The sequence below is a fragment of the Schistocerca nitens genome, chromosome 2 (genome assembly GCF_023898315.1).
Source record: "Schistocerca nitens isolate TAMUIC-IGC-003100 chromosome 2, iqSchNite1.1, whole genome shotgun sequence".
Classification (NCBI taxonomy): domain Eukaryota; kingdom Metazoa; phylum Arthropoda; class Insecta; order Orthoptera; family Acrididae; genus Schistocerca; species Schistocerca nitens.
The window spans coordinates 24,825,843-24,847,306 of NC_064615.1; the positions used below are offsets into that span (position 1 = coordinate 24,825,843).

The 21,464-nt window shown below is 38.1% G+C and overlaps 1 pseudogene; it reads right to left on the minus strand.

Annotated features, from left to right (window-relative positions):
- Window positions 1-1,518: 1,518 nt before the first annotated feature.
- Window positions 1,519-1,635, minus strand: LOC126238158 (5S ribosomal RNA; annotated as a pseudogene).
- Between the last annotated feature and the right edge of the window lie 19,829 nt (window positions 1,636-21,464).

Below are 21,464 nucleotides of genomic sequence, written 5' to 3' on the forward strand. Positions count from 1 at the left end.
GGCCTACCAAATGTAATTAGGGTCAGTTGCTCTCATAGGGTAGATGATAGTGCAAGACACTGCTCAGCTTTTGGCTCGGGTTAGGTCCTTAATACTGTCCCAGGTGCAGTTCTTGTATCGCTCTCTCTTCCGCTTTAGGAAACCAAACAAAGAACTCGTCTGGCGGCACGCTCTTTGGTGGGCCGCTAGAATTTGCGCGCGCTACGGCGTGTTTGGCTAATTTCAATCTAAACTATCTCGGACACATCGCAACGTATCAAACTTTTCTCCTAACAATTATTTCTCAGCACAATCTACCCTGCAATAGCCTTACAAGCTCTTCAGACTGTCTCTGATCACCCTGTGTATAGTAAACACAGTTTCTAGTATTAAGATACCTTTATGATTCACATAGTTAAGTGGAGTTGTTAGAATATGAACTTAAGTAGACATGAGTCACTTTGGCACATGGTTCCAACTGAAATGAAAGCAACATAGGATGGACGCAAGGAAACAAAATTTTACTTCCAGTAATCTTAATACAGAAATCTGAGATTGAATGCTGACGATGCTGTGTCTGCTTAAATGTGTCATGACCAAGTGACTTTTAAGAAGTGGAGAACAACTTAGATAAAATTCTGCTTAGTATACTGAATATTAGCTCTCTTTAAATGTGGATAAAAACTACGTCATGCCTCTTACAAAAAGAAATTAGAAAATTAGTTGTACTTTCTGGAGTGTGTTCCATTGTGTAAATGTATAGGGGTAATACTAAAGGCAACCTGAAAGGGAACAAACACGTGAAACTAGCATCAGGAAAGGAGAAAACATATTTTTATCAGGGCAGGATTCAGAGTAAGAGTGATTCGCCAGCAAATGAAATCGTACGAAAGACTATGTTGTCACCTGGTTTATGAATAAGAAAATCCGGGTTTAACGTCTCGTAAAGTGTGGGATCATTAGAAGGAAAAAGAAAGGAAGATAAGGATTTAATATCTAATCGATGGACGGGTCATTGGAGACGTAGCACCAGTTTGGATTGATGACAGATGGGAATTAAAACTGGCGTACCTTTTCGAAAAAGTGATCCTGGTATTCACCTTAAGCGATCTGAGGAAATCTGGATGGTCGAGTGTGGATTTGAACCGCCGTCCTCCCGAATGCGAGTTCAGTGTCTTAGTACTGCACTTTCCCAAGCGGGTGTCATACGAGACATAGCATAATGTTTCATTTAATAGGAACGGCGAATCACTGTAGTTGTAGTATGAAGTGGAATTCTTGTGTGGAAGAGGTGGCTTCGTCAGTGTTTGATAATGGACGCTTCACATTCGAAACCGGCACTCCGTCATCAGGCCACAAGTGGACTATCGGGACCATCCGACCGCCGTGTCGTCCTCAGTTGAGAATGCAGATAGGAGGGCCATGTGGTCAGCACACCGCTCTCCCGGTCGTTATGATGGTTTTCTTTGATCGGAGCCACTACTATTCGGTCGAGTAGCTCCTCAATTGGCATCACGAGGCTGAGTGCACCCCGAAAAATGGCAACAGCGCATGGCGGCTGGTTGGTCACCCAACCAAGTGCCGGCCACGCCCAACAGCGCTTAACTTCGGTGATCTCACGGGAACCGGTGTATCCACTGCGGCAAGGCCGTTGCCACATTCGAAACCGGTAGTTAAAAAACATATAAAGTGCAAGTGAAACTATATATTGCACTGCCTTTCAATAAAACTGTAATACCAAGGCTGTGGCATGTAACAAAGGTCAAAATGGTACGAAATGTACTAAATGCTTGGATGTACATACGATTAGCATGTCAGCGGAGCCGCAAAATTGCGAGAGATACTCATAACCTCGAGCGTTAGTTATGCTCCACGTGCTGACCCATAAATATGGTGCTTTTTCTCTACATCAAAAATCATCTCGTCGATATTCTGAATATGCTGCCACACAATGACCTAGTCACCCGAGGATAGTGGTAGAGCCATTTTATGGAAACACAGAGCTGCATTAGGCCAAATTATCGCTAAAATGATGTGTAACTATGTTCTGGAAGTCTGACGACCTCGCTTAGTCTTCCTACCGTGAACTCTTCAAGAGATATCTGTAGTATGTGCCGGTGTCGGGTTCCTCCTTGTGAGGACCACACCATGGCAGATACAAAATATACTCGACGTCACCTAGCCCGATAAAAAAAGAACGAAATTTAAGTTCTTAAAGTGTGGAGGGTCAAAACCAAATTTAACATAATATTAATCGCAGTAAATAGCTAAACTCGGTTCGAACAGGCCTCAGAAGGCCTAATGGTACAGACCAATCGCCGTGTCATTCTCAGCCGATAGCCGTCACTTGGCGCGGATATGAAGGCGAGTGTGGTCAGCACACCGTTCTCCCGGTCGGTCAGTTTTCGTGTTCGGAGGCTCTGTTTCCCAGTCAAACAGCTCCGCAGTCGGCCTCACAAGGGCTGAGTGCACTCCGCTTGCCTACAGCGCTCGACAGACCCACACGGTTGTCCGTCCAAGAGCTGGTCAAGCCTGACAGCGATTAACTGACGAGAACCGGTGTTACCACTGCGACATTGTCGTTGGCTTTATTAATCACAGTATAACAAGGAGAATACGACCATGGTCGGCGACAGCTATACCTTATGGCTCAGCGCAAGGCTCAGTGATTGTTTCTGTATCAGAGATCTGACTGCCGAAACAAAAGCAGCTTGAACTTCCGTCACTTCTCAGGAGCCTGAGGCGGCAACAAAAACGTACCATCTCAAAGACTAGCAAATTTTACGAAGCTTATCACCTTAAATACCGTGACAGTAACAGCTGGTGAACTATTCATTCAATTACTAATTGAAAAATCCTCATTCAATTAAACGAGTGTAATCTTTAGCGTAGTGAAAGAACCTTTTTAAAGTTTCAACCTAGCAGATTATTTTAATTTCACTATATCATAACTTGCAAAAGCAAAATATACGTACTATCGCAGTTTAAACAGAGGCTTTCTGATGAGACGTTTCATAAATAAAGTGACTGACTAGCACGACTGACTAGTACCTGACGTTCACGCTCTTTGGACACCATATAATTAACGGACAGACTGCGTGACAAAGGGTGCCGACGCTGCCATCTAGCTACGCCAGGCTACCAAAAGAGCAAAGCAGCCGGGCGAACAAGACTGAAACTGAAACTAAGAGAAGTTGAAATGACTTCCTTAAAAAAAAAAAAAAAAAAAAAAAAAAAAAAAAAAAAGACATTGCAGTACCAGACCAAAACTTCCACGTGCAGTCAACTTTGTGCTACAACCTTTACTCGTACGTCCTTTATGAAGTTCGAAAGAACATTGCGTCATAATTCAAAATAACACAGGCACTGACAAACTACCTATTGGCTTCTGTCTCGAGTTCTTCTGCCGACGTTCATCTGACGATTTTACTGACGTTTCGCCAGGAAGAGTGGCTGCCATTGTCAAAGCTTCACTCTCCACTGTCGGTGGTGAAGTGGCGCCGACATGAAATGGCTGGGTCTATACCCATGATGCGTGTGAAGAGCCAGCGTTCTTGAAAAACGCTCTGTCTCTCGAAATGATCCTTGTTGGTGCGGATTCGGGGGTTATGCGTTATTGGCTAGGGATCGGTTTCCCCCTGGGTAGATGATGTGTGGAGGTGGCGGCTATGATGATGTAATTGTATATTTGCTTATGAGTACTTATGACTAGCGCCTTAATTGGCGATGGATGGTAGTGATTGGTGCTCTCTGGTCAGGGTTGTTATCGCTTCCCAGAGAGTTGATGAGCTGGTGTGGTGATGCGTTGGATGATTCACAGAATTTTAATGATTTCTGCTTTATGAGATGATAGAATGAGGGCTGTCCTAGCATTGCTCTAATCTCCTCATTGCTCGAGAACCACGGAGCATCCACAACGATTCGGAAGGTTTTGTTATGAATAATTTCCAACTGTTTGAGACTGGTGTCTGCTGCTATGCTCCACACTTCTGATCCGTAGAGTATGGCTGGCAGGATGATGGTTTTCCAGATTTTGAGTTTGGCAGGTACTGTAAGTCCCCTGCCTTTTAGGAGTGGCTATAACTGAAAGTGCCAGGCGGAGCCCTTATTTCTAGCCTCTCTGATGTGATGGCTGTATGTCAGATTTTCATCGAGTTTTAGCCCTAGGTAGGTAACGACTTCTTTCCAGGGTAGTACCTGGTCGTTGTGTGTGATTTTCACAAAGGGGCGTTTGATTTTGTGACTGAATAGGATAGTCCGGAATTTGTTTGCATTTATCTTTATTTTCCACAGATTGCACCACTTTGTCACTTTGTCTAGGTGGCGTTGTAGGCTGTAGAGTAGATGGTTCATGTTTCTGCCATTGTGGTATAATGCAGTGTCCTCTGCATACAGGGCAATGTTGCCGCCCGGCTCCTTCGGCAGATCGTTGGTGTATAGGAGATATAGGTGGGGGCCAAGCACAGATCCCTGTGGGACACCCGCTTCTATTTGTTTTTGGTCGCTGTTTGCGTTATCTACTGTAGAGTAGAATTTCCTTTCTACTAGGAACGAGTGGACTATTTTCAGCAGGTGCAATGGGCTGTTCATCTTCGACAGTTTGTATAGCAGGCTGCCATGCCAAACATGGTCGAATGCTTTTTCAATGTCCAGGAAAATGGCAGCTGTGCTACTACCCTGGCTCTTCTCTGTGCAGATGTGCTCCACCAGACGAATGGCTTGTTGTGTTGTGCTATGCCCAGCACGAAATCCGAATTGTTCAGGGATAAGGATATTGTTGGCAGATAGGAATTATAGTAGGGAGTTTTGGATGAGGATTTCAAGTAACTTGGACAGGTGATTGAGCAGGGAAATAGGTCGATAGTTTTGAGGGAATAGATGGTCTTTATTTGGTTTTGGGATTGAGATTACTTTAGCAACCTTCCAGGTTGAAGGGAAATACTGTGCAGTAAGACAATTATTTAGGATGGCTGTGAAGTGGGAGATTGCTGGTTGGGGGAGGGCCTTAAGGAAGGGTGGTTTGATGTTGTCGGGACCAGGGGCTTTTCCAGTGCCGATTCGCCTGATGATAGCTGCAACTACACGTTCGCTGGTCATTTCGAAGGCCGTGTCGAACCTGGCGCAAAGTCTGCGATGGAGTTGTCGTTCTACTCGATGTTCCAGGGCACCTGCTTCGTCCTCGTTGTCTTCTATAACATTTTCCCCGAACTGAGGTTCGATGGTATTTGACATGGCAGTCGCTTTGTCTTCCGGTGTGTATACCAAGCCATTCTGCCCGTGTAGTGGTCTGTTGGCTTTGTAGGGTTGTCGCCTGGCTTTTATTATCCCCCAGAACTATTCAGGGTTACTTTCGGCTGCCTGAAGACTGCCGAGGGCTTCTCCGCGGTCATTTCCGGTACGGTTCTCTTCTTGCTAGCTGCGACCGTCGTTCGCTGCAGTACGGGAAGCCAGGATCCATTTACCTTAAGGCTTTCCTCTTTCTTGTTGAAGCTCCTCACGTGTTTTTGTATTTCTACAGCTTCTCTGAACAAGCGGGTGTGATAGTGCTTCTCTACAGACAGAGCTTCCGTGTCGGCGAATTTTATTACGTGGTCGGCCTCACTCAATGCATGCTCTGCCACGGCCGATTTCTCCACTTGCCCCAACCTGCAATGTCAAAAAACTGGTTCAAATGGCTCTGAGCACTATGGGACTTAACTTCTGAGGTCATCAGTCACCTAGAACTTAGAACTACATAAACCTAACTAACCTAAAGACATCACACACATCCATGCCTGAGGCAGGATTCGAACCTGCGACCGTTGCGGTCGCGCGATTCTAGACTGTAGCGCCTAGACCTGCAATGTCGCTTATGTTCTTTGATCCTGGTGTTTATTGATCGTCCATTCATTTGGACATAAACTACTCAGCATGTGCATGGTATGCGGTATATTCCCGACATTGAAAGTGAATCCCTTTTCACCTTTGCCGATCTAAGACACTCTTTGATCTTCCTTTTCGGTTTGAAAATCGTCTTTACGCCGTTTTAGCACAATATACGGCCGAATTTGTCCGTCACTTTGGGAATGTGTGGCAGAAAGGCCATAACCGACATTTCTTTTTCTGATTTTTTACTTCGCCGAGTGTTTGGCTCTGTTACACTTCTATTATGATTTGTGGAGTACCTATTGCTCCTCAGAACACTTTCCAGGTGTTGCATTTCGCGTGGTTGCTGCGGCTCACATATTCCTCCTGCTCGCTCACCTGCTGGCTCAGGTGGTGCTTCGATAGTTTGTGCAGGTCAGTAAAATCATCAGATGAACGTCGGTCGAAGAACCCGAGACAGAAGCCAATAGACAGTTTGTCAACAAGTGGCCACGAAAGCCTTAACAAGTTTGTAAGACAGGCACCGCAATATTGTATTTTATTTATTTAATCGTATGGCTAGGGCTACCGGCGGACAGACCGTTCACCGGGTGCCGGTCTTTCAATTTGACGCCACTTAGGCGAACTGCAGTCGATGAGGATGATAGGTTGACGATGAAGACAGCACAATACCCAGTCTCTGGGCGGAGAAAACTCCCCGACCCAGCCGGGAATCGAACCTGGGCCCAGAGGATTGAGAATCCGTCACGCTGACCATTCAGCTACCGGGGGCGGACATTAGGTGGGCTGATCCTTATACGCCGACAACGTATTATACAACGTATTTATACGCCGACATTGGGCAAGCGACTATGTACTAAAATGTGGCCCTGTACGGGAATATACATAATGGATGTACGAGTAAAGGTTGTAGACACGTGGTTGACGACATGTGGAGGTCTGGGTCTCGCCGTGAGTCGTGCTCAGATAGCCAAGTGGTATGGCGGCCGCTCGCGAGAAGTGGGAAATCTGGGTTCGAGTACCGGTCTGGCACAAATTTTCATTGTTTTCATTCCATTACACAGCTGATGGCTGTCCATAGCCGCATCTGCGAATACACATCAAGTATTCCTTTTAATATACCAGCACTATAAGATTTTACATTTTGATAATACATAACTAAACAATAAGGAACCAAACCCAAACCATACGGTCCTAACAAAATTCTAATCAAATTAGGACTAATAATTAAAAATCCTATAGAAAGAATAAATATTAAAACAATAACAATAAAACGATTTATATTCTTTTCTCCAGATAGATAATCCTCTCTATAATAAATCACAAAAGAAGAAATATATATAACAAAAGACATAAAAATAAGAGACATTCAATCCAATTTAAAATAATTAAAGATAGTAAAATTAAAGCTAAACGAACTTCATATGAAATTGTTTGAGCAACAAAACGAAGAGAACCTAATAAAGAATAATTTGAATTAGAAGATCAGCCAGCGATTATAATGGTATAAATGCCTAATGTAGTGCAACATAAAAAAACAAAAACCCATAAGAAAAAGAACATATATAAGTTAAGTAAGAGAAAATTACTCAAACACCCAAAGAAATCATTAAATTAAAAACAGGAGAAAAATAATAAAGTAAATAATTAGATATAATAGGAATTGGCTGCTCCTTACAAATCAACTTAATAGCATCACTAAAGGGTTGTGGGATTCCTACAAATCCTAACTTATTTGGACCCTTACGAATCTAAATATAACCTAAAACCTTACGCTCCAATAAAGTTAGAAAAGCAACACTAATTTAAAGTGACATAAATAAATCATAAAGTGTCAATACTACTTGTAGAAAAATCTACATAAATGAATTCTAAATTCAACACATTAATCTGTCAAAATAGTAAATTAATTAATATTAATCAATATAATAAAAAATATTTTAACCGTATGGTCCTTTCATACTAATATGGATTAATAGTCTTAGGATAGAAACCGACCTGGTTCACGCCAGTCTGGACTCAGATTTTAAAGGTCGAACAGACCTAATCACTGGGCTCCTGCACCCAACATCGTGGTCGCAATCTGCTTTGTCGATATGAGCTCTCAAAAACAATTACACTGTTATCCTTAAGGTAACTTAATCTTATGCTCATAAATTATGGATAAAAACAACAAACATAAAACAATGATATAATAATGAAGAGTTTATTTATTCTTCATGTCACCCCAACAAAACATTATCATTAAATATAGAAAGACAAACAAAAAACTATATAAAAGTAAAATGTTAAGCTTTGTAGGGTCTTCTTGTCCTGAAGAAGAATTTAAGCCTTTTGACTCAAAAGATAAATTCAAAAATTTATTAAGAGACAGTTGATTTCTCATCAGGCCATTCTTTCCAGCCACTAATTAAGAGACTAATTATTTATTAGATTATGCTACCTTTGCATGTTCAAAATACTGCGGCTCTTAAAAAATCCGCTCAGTGAGCAGGCCAGATCTCAAAATATTTTCAAGGGGACATGTTTTTGATAAACAGGCAGAAATTAATTTTGCCTAGTTCCTTATAATAAGTTTACAAGGTAAAAATTTTATACAAATCAATATATTAATTCCATCATTATTACAAAAATTTTTAAAATTAAATCAATAAACTTAATAAAAAACCTAAAATATTTATAAAATCAAAATATAAAATAATGAACTAAAATGTAATCTCAAATATAGCTGGTTTAAAGCTTACTATTATATTTTTAAAAACAAATTATAGGTTATTACTTCAAAGCTTATCCCTTAAAGAATAAATAAGTTAATAGTTGCACTTAAAAATTTAAATAAAAACAATTAACTTTAAAAAATTATTTTTTTTCTGAAGAAACTAGATATCGTAGGAAACGATTAACATCTCATTTCTATAAATAATTTAATAATAATTGTGATACATTAACTATAATTTATTTATAAATAACCACAAATTGAGGGAAGTAAGATAAATACTAAAATTTTGATAAATCCTGATACAAAAGGTACAATAAATAAAATGTACTTTAAAAAATTTAAAATAATATTTCATAAAACATTTACATTACCAATACACTATAATTTAAAAAATCAATTCTATAAAATATACTAAGATAAAATCCAATAAAATTATTTATATTAAATAATTAAATAAACAAAAAATCAATATAATACAATAAATAATCAAGATATCATGATTTGCACAGAAAAATTTACAGTGTAAGTTAAACACTTTACTAATAAGTAACCTCTTCCTAGATACACTTTCCAGTACATCTACTATGTTATGACTTATCTCATCTAAATTGAAGCTACCGTAAAATAATTAGAATAGAATAATCAATAATGAGAGCGATAGGCGATGTGTAAACACCTCAGAGCCCATATCAGTTAAATTAAATAGATTAAATTACTATCAAATCCACCTTCATTAACAGTATTTCACCCTCAAATCTGTTATAAAGAAAAATCTATTGTAACCCACCTCCTCTTAACTATAAGCTGCACCATGACCTGAAATATTTTATAATTATAAATCTTGAGAATTATAACTCTAAGAAGATTCTCTGACAACAGAGATATACAAACAAATAAATGAAGTAGAGTAAATCGTGTATTATCAATCACGGGTTAGGTTCCTCTGAATGGAATGAGATACCGCCAAATTCTTGGGGTTTAAAGACCATAACTAATAGTACCCTGATAAATATATTTAACATTTAAAATAGTAGGGTATCTATCTAGTTTATTATTTACATTTCACAGATTCATAAAAAGAGCTACAAATAAATTTTAACATTTCACCTTACAAATTTATATTTTACCCCTAAAATAAAAACAACTGTTTTAACCAATAATATTCGCTTGTATCAATTGTATAACCGTGGCTGCTGGCACGAATTATGCCGAAACTATATCAATTGCTAAATCCAAAATCACTTAATAATTATATCAAATTACTGCAAAAAGAACATTTAGTTTAGCAAAACTTACATATAATAAAAGAAAAAGTGAATAAACAAGCAAGAATAAAACTTTTAAGAACAAAAAATAAGAAACTACAAAAATCAACAAAAATAAGAAAAAATGAAAGATTCAAATATTTAAAGAAAAATAAAGAAAAAACTCACAAACATTAACAAAGAAAAGATATGCACCCCCCTATGACCACATCAACTTCTCTATTGTATATAAATAAAGGTTAATATGGAACATGTATACCAATAAATGTATTATATTCTTTCTTATTTAATCTTTCTTTTCACTAATAATAAAGAAAGATTAAATAATATAATAAATATATTTTATACAATTATGTAAATTAATGTTATATGTTATTAATATAAAGTTTACCTTATATTAAGTTAACTCAAATATCTATAATTATATAGTATAATTATAGATAATTTGATAATTATATCACTGTAATTAAAATAATTATTTATATTAATATAATATTTTATATTTAAAGTTATCTATTTTATTTTTTATATCCAATTATAACAATATTTAATATTAATTTACATATTATATTTATATCATAATATAATAACCTATTGTAATCTATAAATATAAGTAGCTATAATCCTTGGTAAATAAATGTATTAAAATAATCACTTCATAATAATAAAATAAACTTATAAGTATTTAAATTTAATTAATTGTAATATATTAATGTAAATCATTTATTATATATATATATATATATATATATATATATATATATATATATATATATATATATATATATATATATATATATATATATATATTAAACAAAGAATAACCAAGTCAAGACAAATTAATTCAAAATAACCAAACTAATACACAACCCAATTTCAAAGAAAAACTTTTAATTTGTATATTAAATAAATGAAGTGGCTGATTAAAGGGTTACCTTGATAGGGCAAATTAAGTAAATAAAATTACCTTCATCATAGAAATTACATAAGACAGAATTAAACTATGTCCTTTAGTATCAAAAACTAATGTGCATCATACACCTTAATGTAAACAGGTAAGCTAAACAAGCTAATGGGTTCATACCCCATTTATAGAGTTATCAATCCTCTCCTTTTTAATGACCAACTCTACAAAACTTCTCTTCCTATCAACATTAATGATAGGAACGATCCTGTCCATTTCATCAAATTCCTGATTTGGAGTTTGAATAGGACTTGAGATCAACTTACTTTCATTTATTCCGCTTCTAACAAGAAATAAAAATGTAATAATAAGTGAGTCATCAATTAAATATTTTATTGTCAAAGCAACAGCATCGACAATACTATTATTTTCAATTTTGTTGATTCAAATAAAATATCCAATAGGGTGAGAAACAGAATTTATTCCATCAATAATAATCAGATCTAGATTATTATTAAAGATTGGAGCTGCACCTTTTCATTTCTGATTTCCAGAAGTAACAGGAGCTTCAAGATGAAATAACTGTCTAACATTAATAACACGACAAAAAATTGCTCCAATAATGGTATTATCATATTGTATTCAACTAAGAACCATTATTATTTTAAGAATCATTATTGGAGCAATAGGAGGTTTAAATCAAACATCTCTACGCCAACTTGTAGCATATTCTTCAATCAGATATTTAGGGTGAGTAATTAGATCCCTAACAGTCAGAGAAAACATCTGAGAACTATACTTTATTAATTATTCACTACTAAGAATAATCATGGTTTTATTATTCAAGCAAATAAATCTGTTCTTCATGAACCAGATTTATTCAGCCAGAAATATAAAAACTGAAATTAAATTCATAATAATCTTATCTCCCCTATCTCTAGGTGGTTTACCACCATTTCTTGGATTTCTACCAAAATGAATTGTAATACAATCATTAATAGAAAACAACATGACAACTATTATAACTATTATAGTTGTATTAACTACAATTACACTTTATTATTACATACGTATTAGATTCTCAGACTTAATTATGTCATACACAGAAAATTCATGATCTATAAAGATAAAGTCTCAAAAATCAAGAATTGTTCTTCCTATAACCGTAATAATTTCAACAATAGGATTGATTTCGACATCAACAGTAATCTCATTATACTAAGGACTTAAGTTAATTAAACTAATAACCTTCAAAGTTAGAATTAAAAGAATAATCTTTTAGGCCTTAGTAAAAATTCACACCTCTAGAATTGCAGTCTAGAATCATAATTGAATATAAGATCAAAATATGGTAAGAGAGAAAATATCTCATAAGTAGATTAACAATCTACCACCTAAAATTCAGCCATCTTACTGCAAAAAACATTATTCCCAATAAACCATAAGGACATTGGTACTTTATACTTTCTATTTGGAGCATGAACAGGGATGGTAGGAACATCAATAAGAATACTTATTCGTGCTGAACTCGGTCAACCAGGATCTTTAATTGGAGATGTCCAGATTTATAAAGTTATTATTACAGCTCACACATTTGTAATAATTTTCTTTATAGTAATACCTATTATAATTGGTGGATTTGGTAATTGACTTGTACCATTAATAATTGGTGCACCAGATATAGCATTCCCACGAAAAAATAATATACGTTTTTGATTACTACCACCTTCCTTAACCCTTCTTCTTACATCTTCTATAGTAGATAACGGTGCAAGAGGTATTGCACATGGGGTTGCATCTGTAGATCTACCTATTTTTTCACTCCACTTAGCAGGTGTATCATCTATTCTTGGTGCAGTAAACTTCATTACAACAGCAATTAATATACGATCAGAAAGTATAACTTTAGATCAAACAACCTTATTTGTTTGATCTGTAGCTATTGCAGCCCTTCTTCTCCTGCTTACACTTCCAGTTTTAGCAGGAGCTATTACCATATTATTAACAGATCGAAATCTAAATACGTCAATATTTGACCCTGTGGGAGGAGGGGACCCAATTCTATACCAACACCTATTCTGATTCTTTGGGCACCCAGAAGTTAACATTCTAATTCTACCCGGATTTGGTATTATTTCACACATTGTGTGTCAAGAAAGAGGAAAAATTGAATCATTTGGAACATTAGGTATAGTTTACGCCATGTTATCAATTGGATTAATAGGATTTATTGTATGAGCACACCCTATATTCACAGTAGGAATGGATGTTGACACACAGGCATACTTCACATCAGCAACAATAATTATTGCTCTACCTACAGGGATTAAGGTATTCAGATGACTAGCTACACTATATGGAACTAAATTCAAGTTTAATCCACCATTATTATGCGCTCTAGGATTTATTTTCTATTCACAATTGGTGGATTAACAGGATTACTATTAGCAAATTCATCACTTGATATTGTATTACATGATACATATTACGTAGTAGCCCACTTCCACTATGTCTTATCTATAGGGGCAGTATTCACAATTATAGGAGGTATTATTCAATGATACCCACTATTTACAGGATTAACCATAAACAATACATGATTAAAAATCCAGTTTACAATTATATTTATTGGAGTAAACTTAACATTCTTCCCTCAACATTTTCTAGGGTTAGCAGGAATACCATGACGATATTCAGACTACCCAGACGCATATACATCATGAAATGTAGTATCAAGAATTGGATCTACAATTTCTATTGTAGGAATTGTCATATTCATTGTAATCATATGAGAAAGAATGGTTACAAACCAAGGTATTATATTTAGAGCTAATATAAGAAGATCGACAGAATGACTACAAAATAACCCACCTGCAGAACACAGTTACACAGAATTACCATTGATCTCTAGATTCTAATATGGCAGATTAGTGCAGTAGATTTAAGGTCTACAAATAAAGGTTTGACCTTTTATTAGCAAAATATTCAAATGGCAACATGATCAAATTTATCCCTTCAAGATGGACCTTCACCATTAATGGAGCACCTATCATTTTTCATGATCATACTATGGTTGTATTATTATTAATTACAGTAATTGTAGGTTATGCCCTAAGTTATATATTATTTATTGCCTATACAAACCGAAACATACTTCATGGACATTTAACTGAAACAATCTTGACAGTATTACCAGCAATTATATTTACTTGATGATTCAGTAGACGCAATAATTACAGTCAAAACCATTGGACGACAATGATACTGTAGATATGAATATTCAGACTTTATCGATGTAGAATTTGACACTTACATAACACCAGAACAAGATCTAGAAAATGACAGATTTCAACTTCTAGACGTAGATAACCAAACAATTATCCCAATAAATACAGAAGTACGAGTATTAACAAGAGCATCAGATATTCTTCACTCATGAGCAGTTCCTGCTCTAGGGGTTAAAACTGATGCTACAGCAGGTCGACTAAATCAAGGAACATTTACAATAAACCGGCCTGGATTATTCTTCGGACAATGCTCAGAATCTGTGGAGAAAACCACAGATTTATACCAATTGTAATTGAAAGAACTTCAGTAAATTTATTCATCAAGTGATTCTCTAAGACAATCTAAGGAGTTAGTTAAAATGTATAACATTAGAGTGTCAATCTAAAATAACTAAACAATTAGTACACCTTGAAACATCAGATGACTGAAAGTAAGTAATGGTCTCTTAAACCAAATAATAGTAAATAAACAATTACTTCAGATGTGGAAATTAAATCTAAATCCCTCAAATATCTCCTCTCATATGATACTCCCTATTCATTATATTTTCAGCTACCTTAATCCTATTTAATCAAATAAACCGTTTCTCATTTAAACCTAACCTTATTAAAAGAGCAGAAAAAAGAACAATTGTGATAAAAAACTTAAATTGAAAATGGTAACAAATTCATTCTCAACATTTGATCCATCAGCTAACATCTTCAATGTATCATTAAATTGAACTAGAACATATTTAGGGCTATTATTAATCCCATCAATATTCTGACTTACACCATCACGAATTAAAATTATGTGAAATAAACTAAACTTAACCTTACACAATCAATTTAATTCACTACTAGGACCAAAATCATTTAATGGAACAACATTCATCTTTATCTCAATTTTATTATAATACTATTTAATAATTCCATAGGACTATTCCCTTACATCTTTACTAGAACAAGACATTTAGCATTAACATTTGCAATCGCCCTACCTATATGATTAAGATTTATATTATTTGGATGAATTAATCATACTAATCATATATTTACACACCTTGTTTCACAAGGAACACCACCTGCATTAATATCATTTACAGTATTAATTGAAACAATTAGAAATGTCATTCGACCAGGTACACTAGCAGTATGACTAGCAGCAAATTTAATTGCAGGACACTTACTATTAACCTTACTAGGAAACACAGGACCGTCTATAGCAATAAACGTAATCTCACTACAGGCGTCGTCAGTAGTTGAAATTAAAATATCATCTCCATCTGTACAGTGTATTATGAAGAGATGGTCAATGCGAACATGGCATATCATCAGTACTTAGCCAGTACCGGCTAAATACTGATAGCATACTGTGCAGGTTAAGTACTGAAGATATGCCATGTTCGCATCGACCATCTTTTCATAATATATTGTACACATGGAGATGATATTTTAATTTCAACTACTGACGACGCCTTTGGCACTATTGTTTTATGCACCTCCACTACAGGGTGTGATTTTAGTGTATTTTTGCTTCTGATGATGGTATATTTACATACACCGAAACTGTGGTCAAAGATTTCAATAAATCTTTATCCTGCAACTGTTCGGCTGTTATCATTTACCGTGAACATTGTTTTTTTGGCTATCTTTCGACTGACTGATGCAAGTGTCAACTACTTCGGAACTTCGCCAGTACCTGCGCTTTCAGCTTCGGCCCACGGCTGTGCAGCACAGTGGCCGGTGTGTCACGACCTCTCTCTGCGGCCTTCACTCACTGCGGGCAGCCTAGCCTGCCCACCATTTGTCACGCTGGGCAGACAGCGCAGCCACCGGCTCTGCCAGGTGTCGTGTCGCGCTGACAGCCGCCGACTGGCGCCTACCACCTGTCGCTGCCGCGCCGCGCCGTGTTTCTTGCTGGCATCTCCGCGTCCTTTGTCTGGGTCGCGGCCGCGGCGGAAAGGCAGCACAAGCGTGCTGGTGGTACGTCACTGAGTGCTGGTGAGATGAACTCAGCACTTCGTATCACCAACATAAGTATGGGTTCCAATTCCTGTTCACTATGTTAGAAGAAAGCACTCTAAGCGCAAAATGACAACCGCGCTCAATACAGTAGTTTAAGCAAATAGCGAAAAACGTCGATACTACTAGATGCTTCTGTGTAAAAATTATAGCTTTTTCAAAACAAACTAAGACTATGACATATACACAGGGTGGTCCATTGATAGTCAACGGACCAAATATCTCACGAAATAAGTATCAAACGAAACTCGTCTAGCTTGAAGGGGGAAACAAGATGGCGCTATGGTTGGCCCGCTAGATGGCGCTGCCATATGTCAAACGGATATCAACTGCGTTTCTTGAAATAGGAACACTCAATTTTTATTACATACTCGTGTAGTACGTAAAAAAATATGAATGTTTTAGTTGCGCCACTTTTTTCGGTTTGTGATAGATGGCGCTGTAATAGTCGCAAACGTATAAGTACGTGGTATCACGTAACATTCCGCCAGTGCGGACGGTATTTGCTTCGTGATACATAACCCGTGTTACAAAGGACCGGTTACCAATTGCGGAAAAGGTCAATATCGTGTTGATGTATGGCTATTTTGATCTAAATGCCCAACGGCTGTGTGCTGTGTATACAGCTCGGTATCCTGGACGACATCATCCAAATGTCAGGACCGTTTGCCGGATAGTTACGTTATTTAAGGAAACAGGAAGTGTTCAGCCACATGTGAAACGCCAACCACGACCTGCAACAAATGATGATGCCCAAGTAGGTGTTTTAGCTGCTGTCGCGGCTAATCCGCACATCAGTAGCAGACAAATTGCGCGAGAATCTGGAATCTCAAAACGTCGGTGTTGAGAATGCTACATCAATATCGATTGCACCCGTACCATATTTCTATGCACCAGGAATTGCATGGCGACGACTTTGAACGTCGTGTACAGTTCTGGCACTGGGCACAACAGAAATTACGGCACGATGACAGATTTTTTGCACGCGTTCTTTTTAGCGACGAAGCGTCATTCACCAACAGCGGTAACGTAAACCGGCATAATATGCACTATCGGGCAATGGAAAATCCACGATGGCTGCGACAAGTGGAACATTAGCGACCTTGGCGGGTATGGTGCGGCATTATGGGAGGAAGGATAATTGGCCTCCATTTTATCGATGGAAATCTAAATTGTGCAATGTATGCTGATGTTACTACAACATATTTCACTGCATGACAGAATGGCGATGTACTTCCAACATGATGGATGTCTGGCACATACCTCACGTGCGGTTGAAGCGGTACTGAATACCGTATGTCATGACAGGTGGATTGGTCGTCGAAGCACCATACCATGGCCCGCACGTTTACCGGATCTGACGTCCCCGGATCTCTTTCTGTGAGGAAAGTTGAAGGATATTTGCTATCGTGATCCACCGACAACGTCTGACAACATGCGTCAGTGCATTGTCAATCCATGTGCGAACATTACGGAAGGCAAACTACTCGCTGTTGAGAGGAATGTCGTTACACGTATTGCCAAATGCATTGAGGTTGACGGACATCATTTTGAGCATTTATTGCATTAATGTGGTATTTACAGGTAATCGCGCTGTAACAGCATGCGTCCTCAGAAATGATAAGTTCACAAAGGTACATGTATCACATCGGAACAACCGAAATAAAATGTTCAAACGTACCTACGTTCTGTATTTTAATTTAAAAAACCTACCTGTTACCAACTGTTCGTCTAAAACTGTGAGCCATATGTTTGTGACTATTACAGCACCATCTATCACGAAGCGAAAAAAGTGGTCCAATTAAAACATTCATATTTATTTACGTACTACACGAATATGTAATACAAATGGGGGTTCCTGTTTAATAAAACGCAGTTGATATCCGTTTGACCTATGGCAGTGCCGTATAGCGGGCCAAACATAGCGCCATCTTGTCCCCCCTTCAACCTAGAAGAGTTTCGTTCTTTGTAGTTTTTCCGTTTGACGCTTAATTCGTGAGATATTTGGCCCGGTCACGATCAATGGACCACCCTGTATATTTAAACCTCCTTTGAAAGCAATTGCGATAGACAACGTAAGGAGCGAGCCTTAACTATTCGACTTTACCTTCCAGTTCATCACTGTGTGAATAGTAGCGAAAAGCCAGTATAGCGAGAGAGGACACTAATCCACACAGGCTGTTTCATCAGATGGACCCGCACACATAAGAGGCCGCAAGAAGCTGAGGGTGACAAATCAACAGCATTCGGAAGGTAAACTGAATGTATACCTACAAGCATAGACTATCAAATATAGGACTTAAGGAAGAAATTTCTGACAATGCACGTTTGGACCATAGAATTGTATGGTAGTGATCCATGGACTGTGGGAAAACGGGAACAGATGACAATCGAAGCATTTGAGATATGGTGCTACAATGTTGAAATTTGAACCGTCTGCTGACCTAAGGAATGGGAACATTCTCCACAGAATCGATGAGGAAAGGAATACACGGAAAACACTGACAGAAGATGGGATAGGATATCTGTTGTGACGTAGCAAGACAGCCAAGTCACAACGAGAGGAAGCCGAAAGGCACGCGTACGCTCACGCAGATTGGCGTGAGGTCTGGAACAGTTAAAAGGAAATGAGAACTTAGAAAATGGACGCAGTTGCTGTAATACTTAACTTTAATCCACATTTGTAGAACATCACTCTTGATGATACATGCTTCACAATATTAATTATCAAAGCTATGGCGCCTTGCTAGGTCGTAGCAAATGTAGCTGAAGGCTATCCTAACTATCGTCTCGGCAAATGAGAGCGTAGTTGTCAGTGAACCTTTGCTATGAACGTCGGCCGTACAACTAGGGCGACTGCTAGTACGTCTCTCTAGACCTGCCATGTGGTGGCGCTCGGTCTGCTATTACTGACGGTGGCGACACGCGGGTCCGACGTATACTAATGGACCGCGGCCGATTTAAAGGCTACCACCTAGTAAGTGTGGTGTCTGGCGGTGACACCACAATATCTTTTAAGACAACAGGGTGTAGCTTGCGTAGTACTAGAGGAGCTGTAGAGCGTAAAAACTGTAGAGGAAGACAGAGATTGGATTACATCCGGCAAATAATCGACAATTGATGCAGAGTACAAGTGTTTCTCTGAGGTGAAGAGGCTGGCACGGGAGGACAATCAGTAGCGAGTCGCATCAAACTAGTCAGTGGACTGACAGCTTTAAGAAAAAAAGCTAAGAAACTAGAAACATTTTCTCCTCTTTCAAATGAGACTGCAGGATGTTCGACTGGTCTATCTAAACCTATTATTGTTATCAGTGTTCATGAAAGGCATGAGATCAGTTGACTAGGGTAGTTACTTAGAATTAGAAAGAAGAAAAGGAAACCGTGACTTGGGAGACGAGATCACATCTTAACCGAGACAGTGTCATAGAGAGGGGAGTCTTAAACCTTAACACAGAGGCCGAGTACTTAGTGGCGATATTTCTCAGCACACATATAGAGTCCCCAGTCTTATCCATCAGACAATCGTAAGTTTTACATTTCTTACGGTTAAGATAGGTGACTCTACACCTACGTATTACGTGTCCATCCAAACCTTCACTATTACGATGGTGACGCATAAATCGAAAGGCGTAATTAAGTAGAGTAATCACTACACAACATGTGTCTTCCACTCATTTGTATAGCGGTCATATTGGCACTGGTACAAGCTTCAAATTTCACAATAACAACATTCGGCCCTGTTCTTTCACTGTTGGCAATTTAAGTTTGGCAGGGCTTCACAAAAGACAAGGCACTGGAGGTCTTAAATGTATACCTCAAAATGGAGTCAGTCAGAACTGGTTGTTGTATTGCAATCTATCGATACTACCGGAGCCTGAACCTCGATAAAGGTTCCTGTGGGCGCCGTTCGCCACCAATGAAGAACCTCCAGGCCACAGACCATAAGCAGCGGGCACCTGGGAACCAGTTCTACAGTTCAAGACTACTTCTAGTTGCTGGTTGGTGCCGAACATTACACAGAGTTGTTGATAGTTAGCTCTAGTGGCAAACATACAGTGGACACAGAAGCACGCCAGTTACGGGCCTGTGCTTACAGCTAGCCACGGCTGACACAAGTTGTCAACAGTGTAGCGGTTCTTTCGCACACGCTGAGTACAATATATTTATTTAAACTGCACTCGTGTCAAAAAATGGTTCAAATGGCTCTGAGCACTACAGGACTGAAGATCTGAGGTCATCAGTCCCCTAGACTTAGAACTACTTAAACCTAACTAACCTAAGGACATCACACACATCCGTGGCCGAGGCAGGATTTGAACCTGCGACCGTAGCAGCAGCGCGGTACCGGACTGAAGCGCCTAGAACCGCTCGGTCACAACGGCCGGCGCACTTGTGTCAACTAATCTTTTGCTTTCCTGTCCGGATTCATCGATAGATCCCTTTGGCCGCTTCCACACATTTATCGTTAGAAACTAGGACATAATATTAGGCTCCTCGGAACATAACGTTTACGGACACCCACCACAACATTGTTTGGGACATCCGTTACACGCACCCTCTCCCCACCATTTCTAGGTATGTGACGTCACAAGAAAGTACAAATATTGTACAATAAAGGTGCATAGTGCCAAGTACTATTTAAATTTCTAATACTTTTAGCGCAACATGAATTGTGCTTTGTATATTAAAACATTCGATATGTATACAAATGTCGTAACTAAAGATATGTGATTTACTTGTTCATTCCACGACTCGTCCTGCCATCATACGAGGAGGATATGCCAAGTGAAGTGACACAAGCGTCGTCTTATCCGTATATAATCGACCGTTTATGAGAAGACGGCGGTCAGTGTTTTCGATGTGGCCTTTCAGCGAGTAAATTGCTCAACCGAGTTACTGACACAGTGTTTAGAGTCGAGGTTTAGCTCTTTTTGCCACCGTGTTCAAAACCCCATTATTATTTTCACTTTTATTTTTGTTTTCTGTTTATCTACCAATGTACGTAAAATATTGCTACACCAATGTTTTCCACTGCATACTGAATAATGTTGTCCTTATTGGTATACTAATAGTCTAGTGAAAGAGTTAAATCAAAAACAATAAATTAATGGAAAACTTGTTTAAAATTGTTTTCGGTGAAACTCCTGAAGCGTATCTTAATTCATAATAATTGCATATGCCAGATTTGGAGAAATGATCATTAATGCGTGGTTTGACGCAAAATTGTTGCGGACCCATGAAATCTTCAGTAATTTTAACAACGTTCCTCTCCTGAATGAGAATCACACGAAGAAATGCCACAATGGAAAAGGTGTCTTCTTGCGATGCACGTGGTGTTCAGAATTTCTGTATTTCGAATATTTCTGCGATCCCTATCATCCAGGGACTGCACCAAATCTTCCAAATAAACATAAGAATAAAATACAAGAAGGAAAAACTGA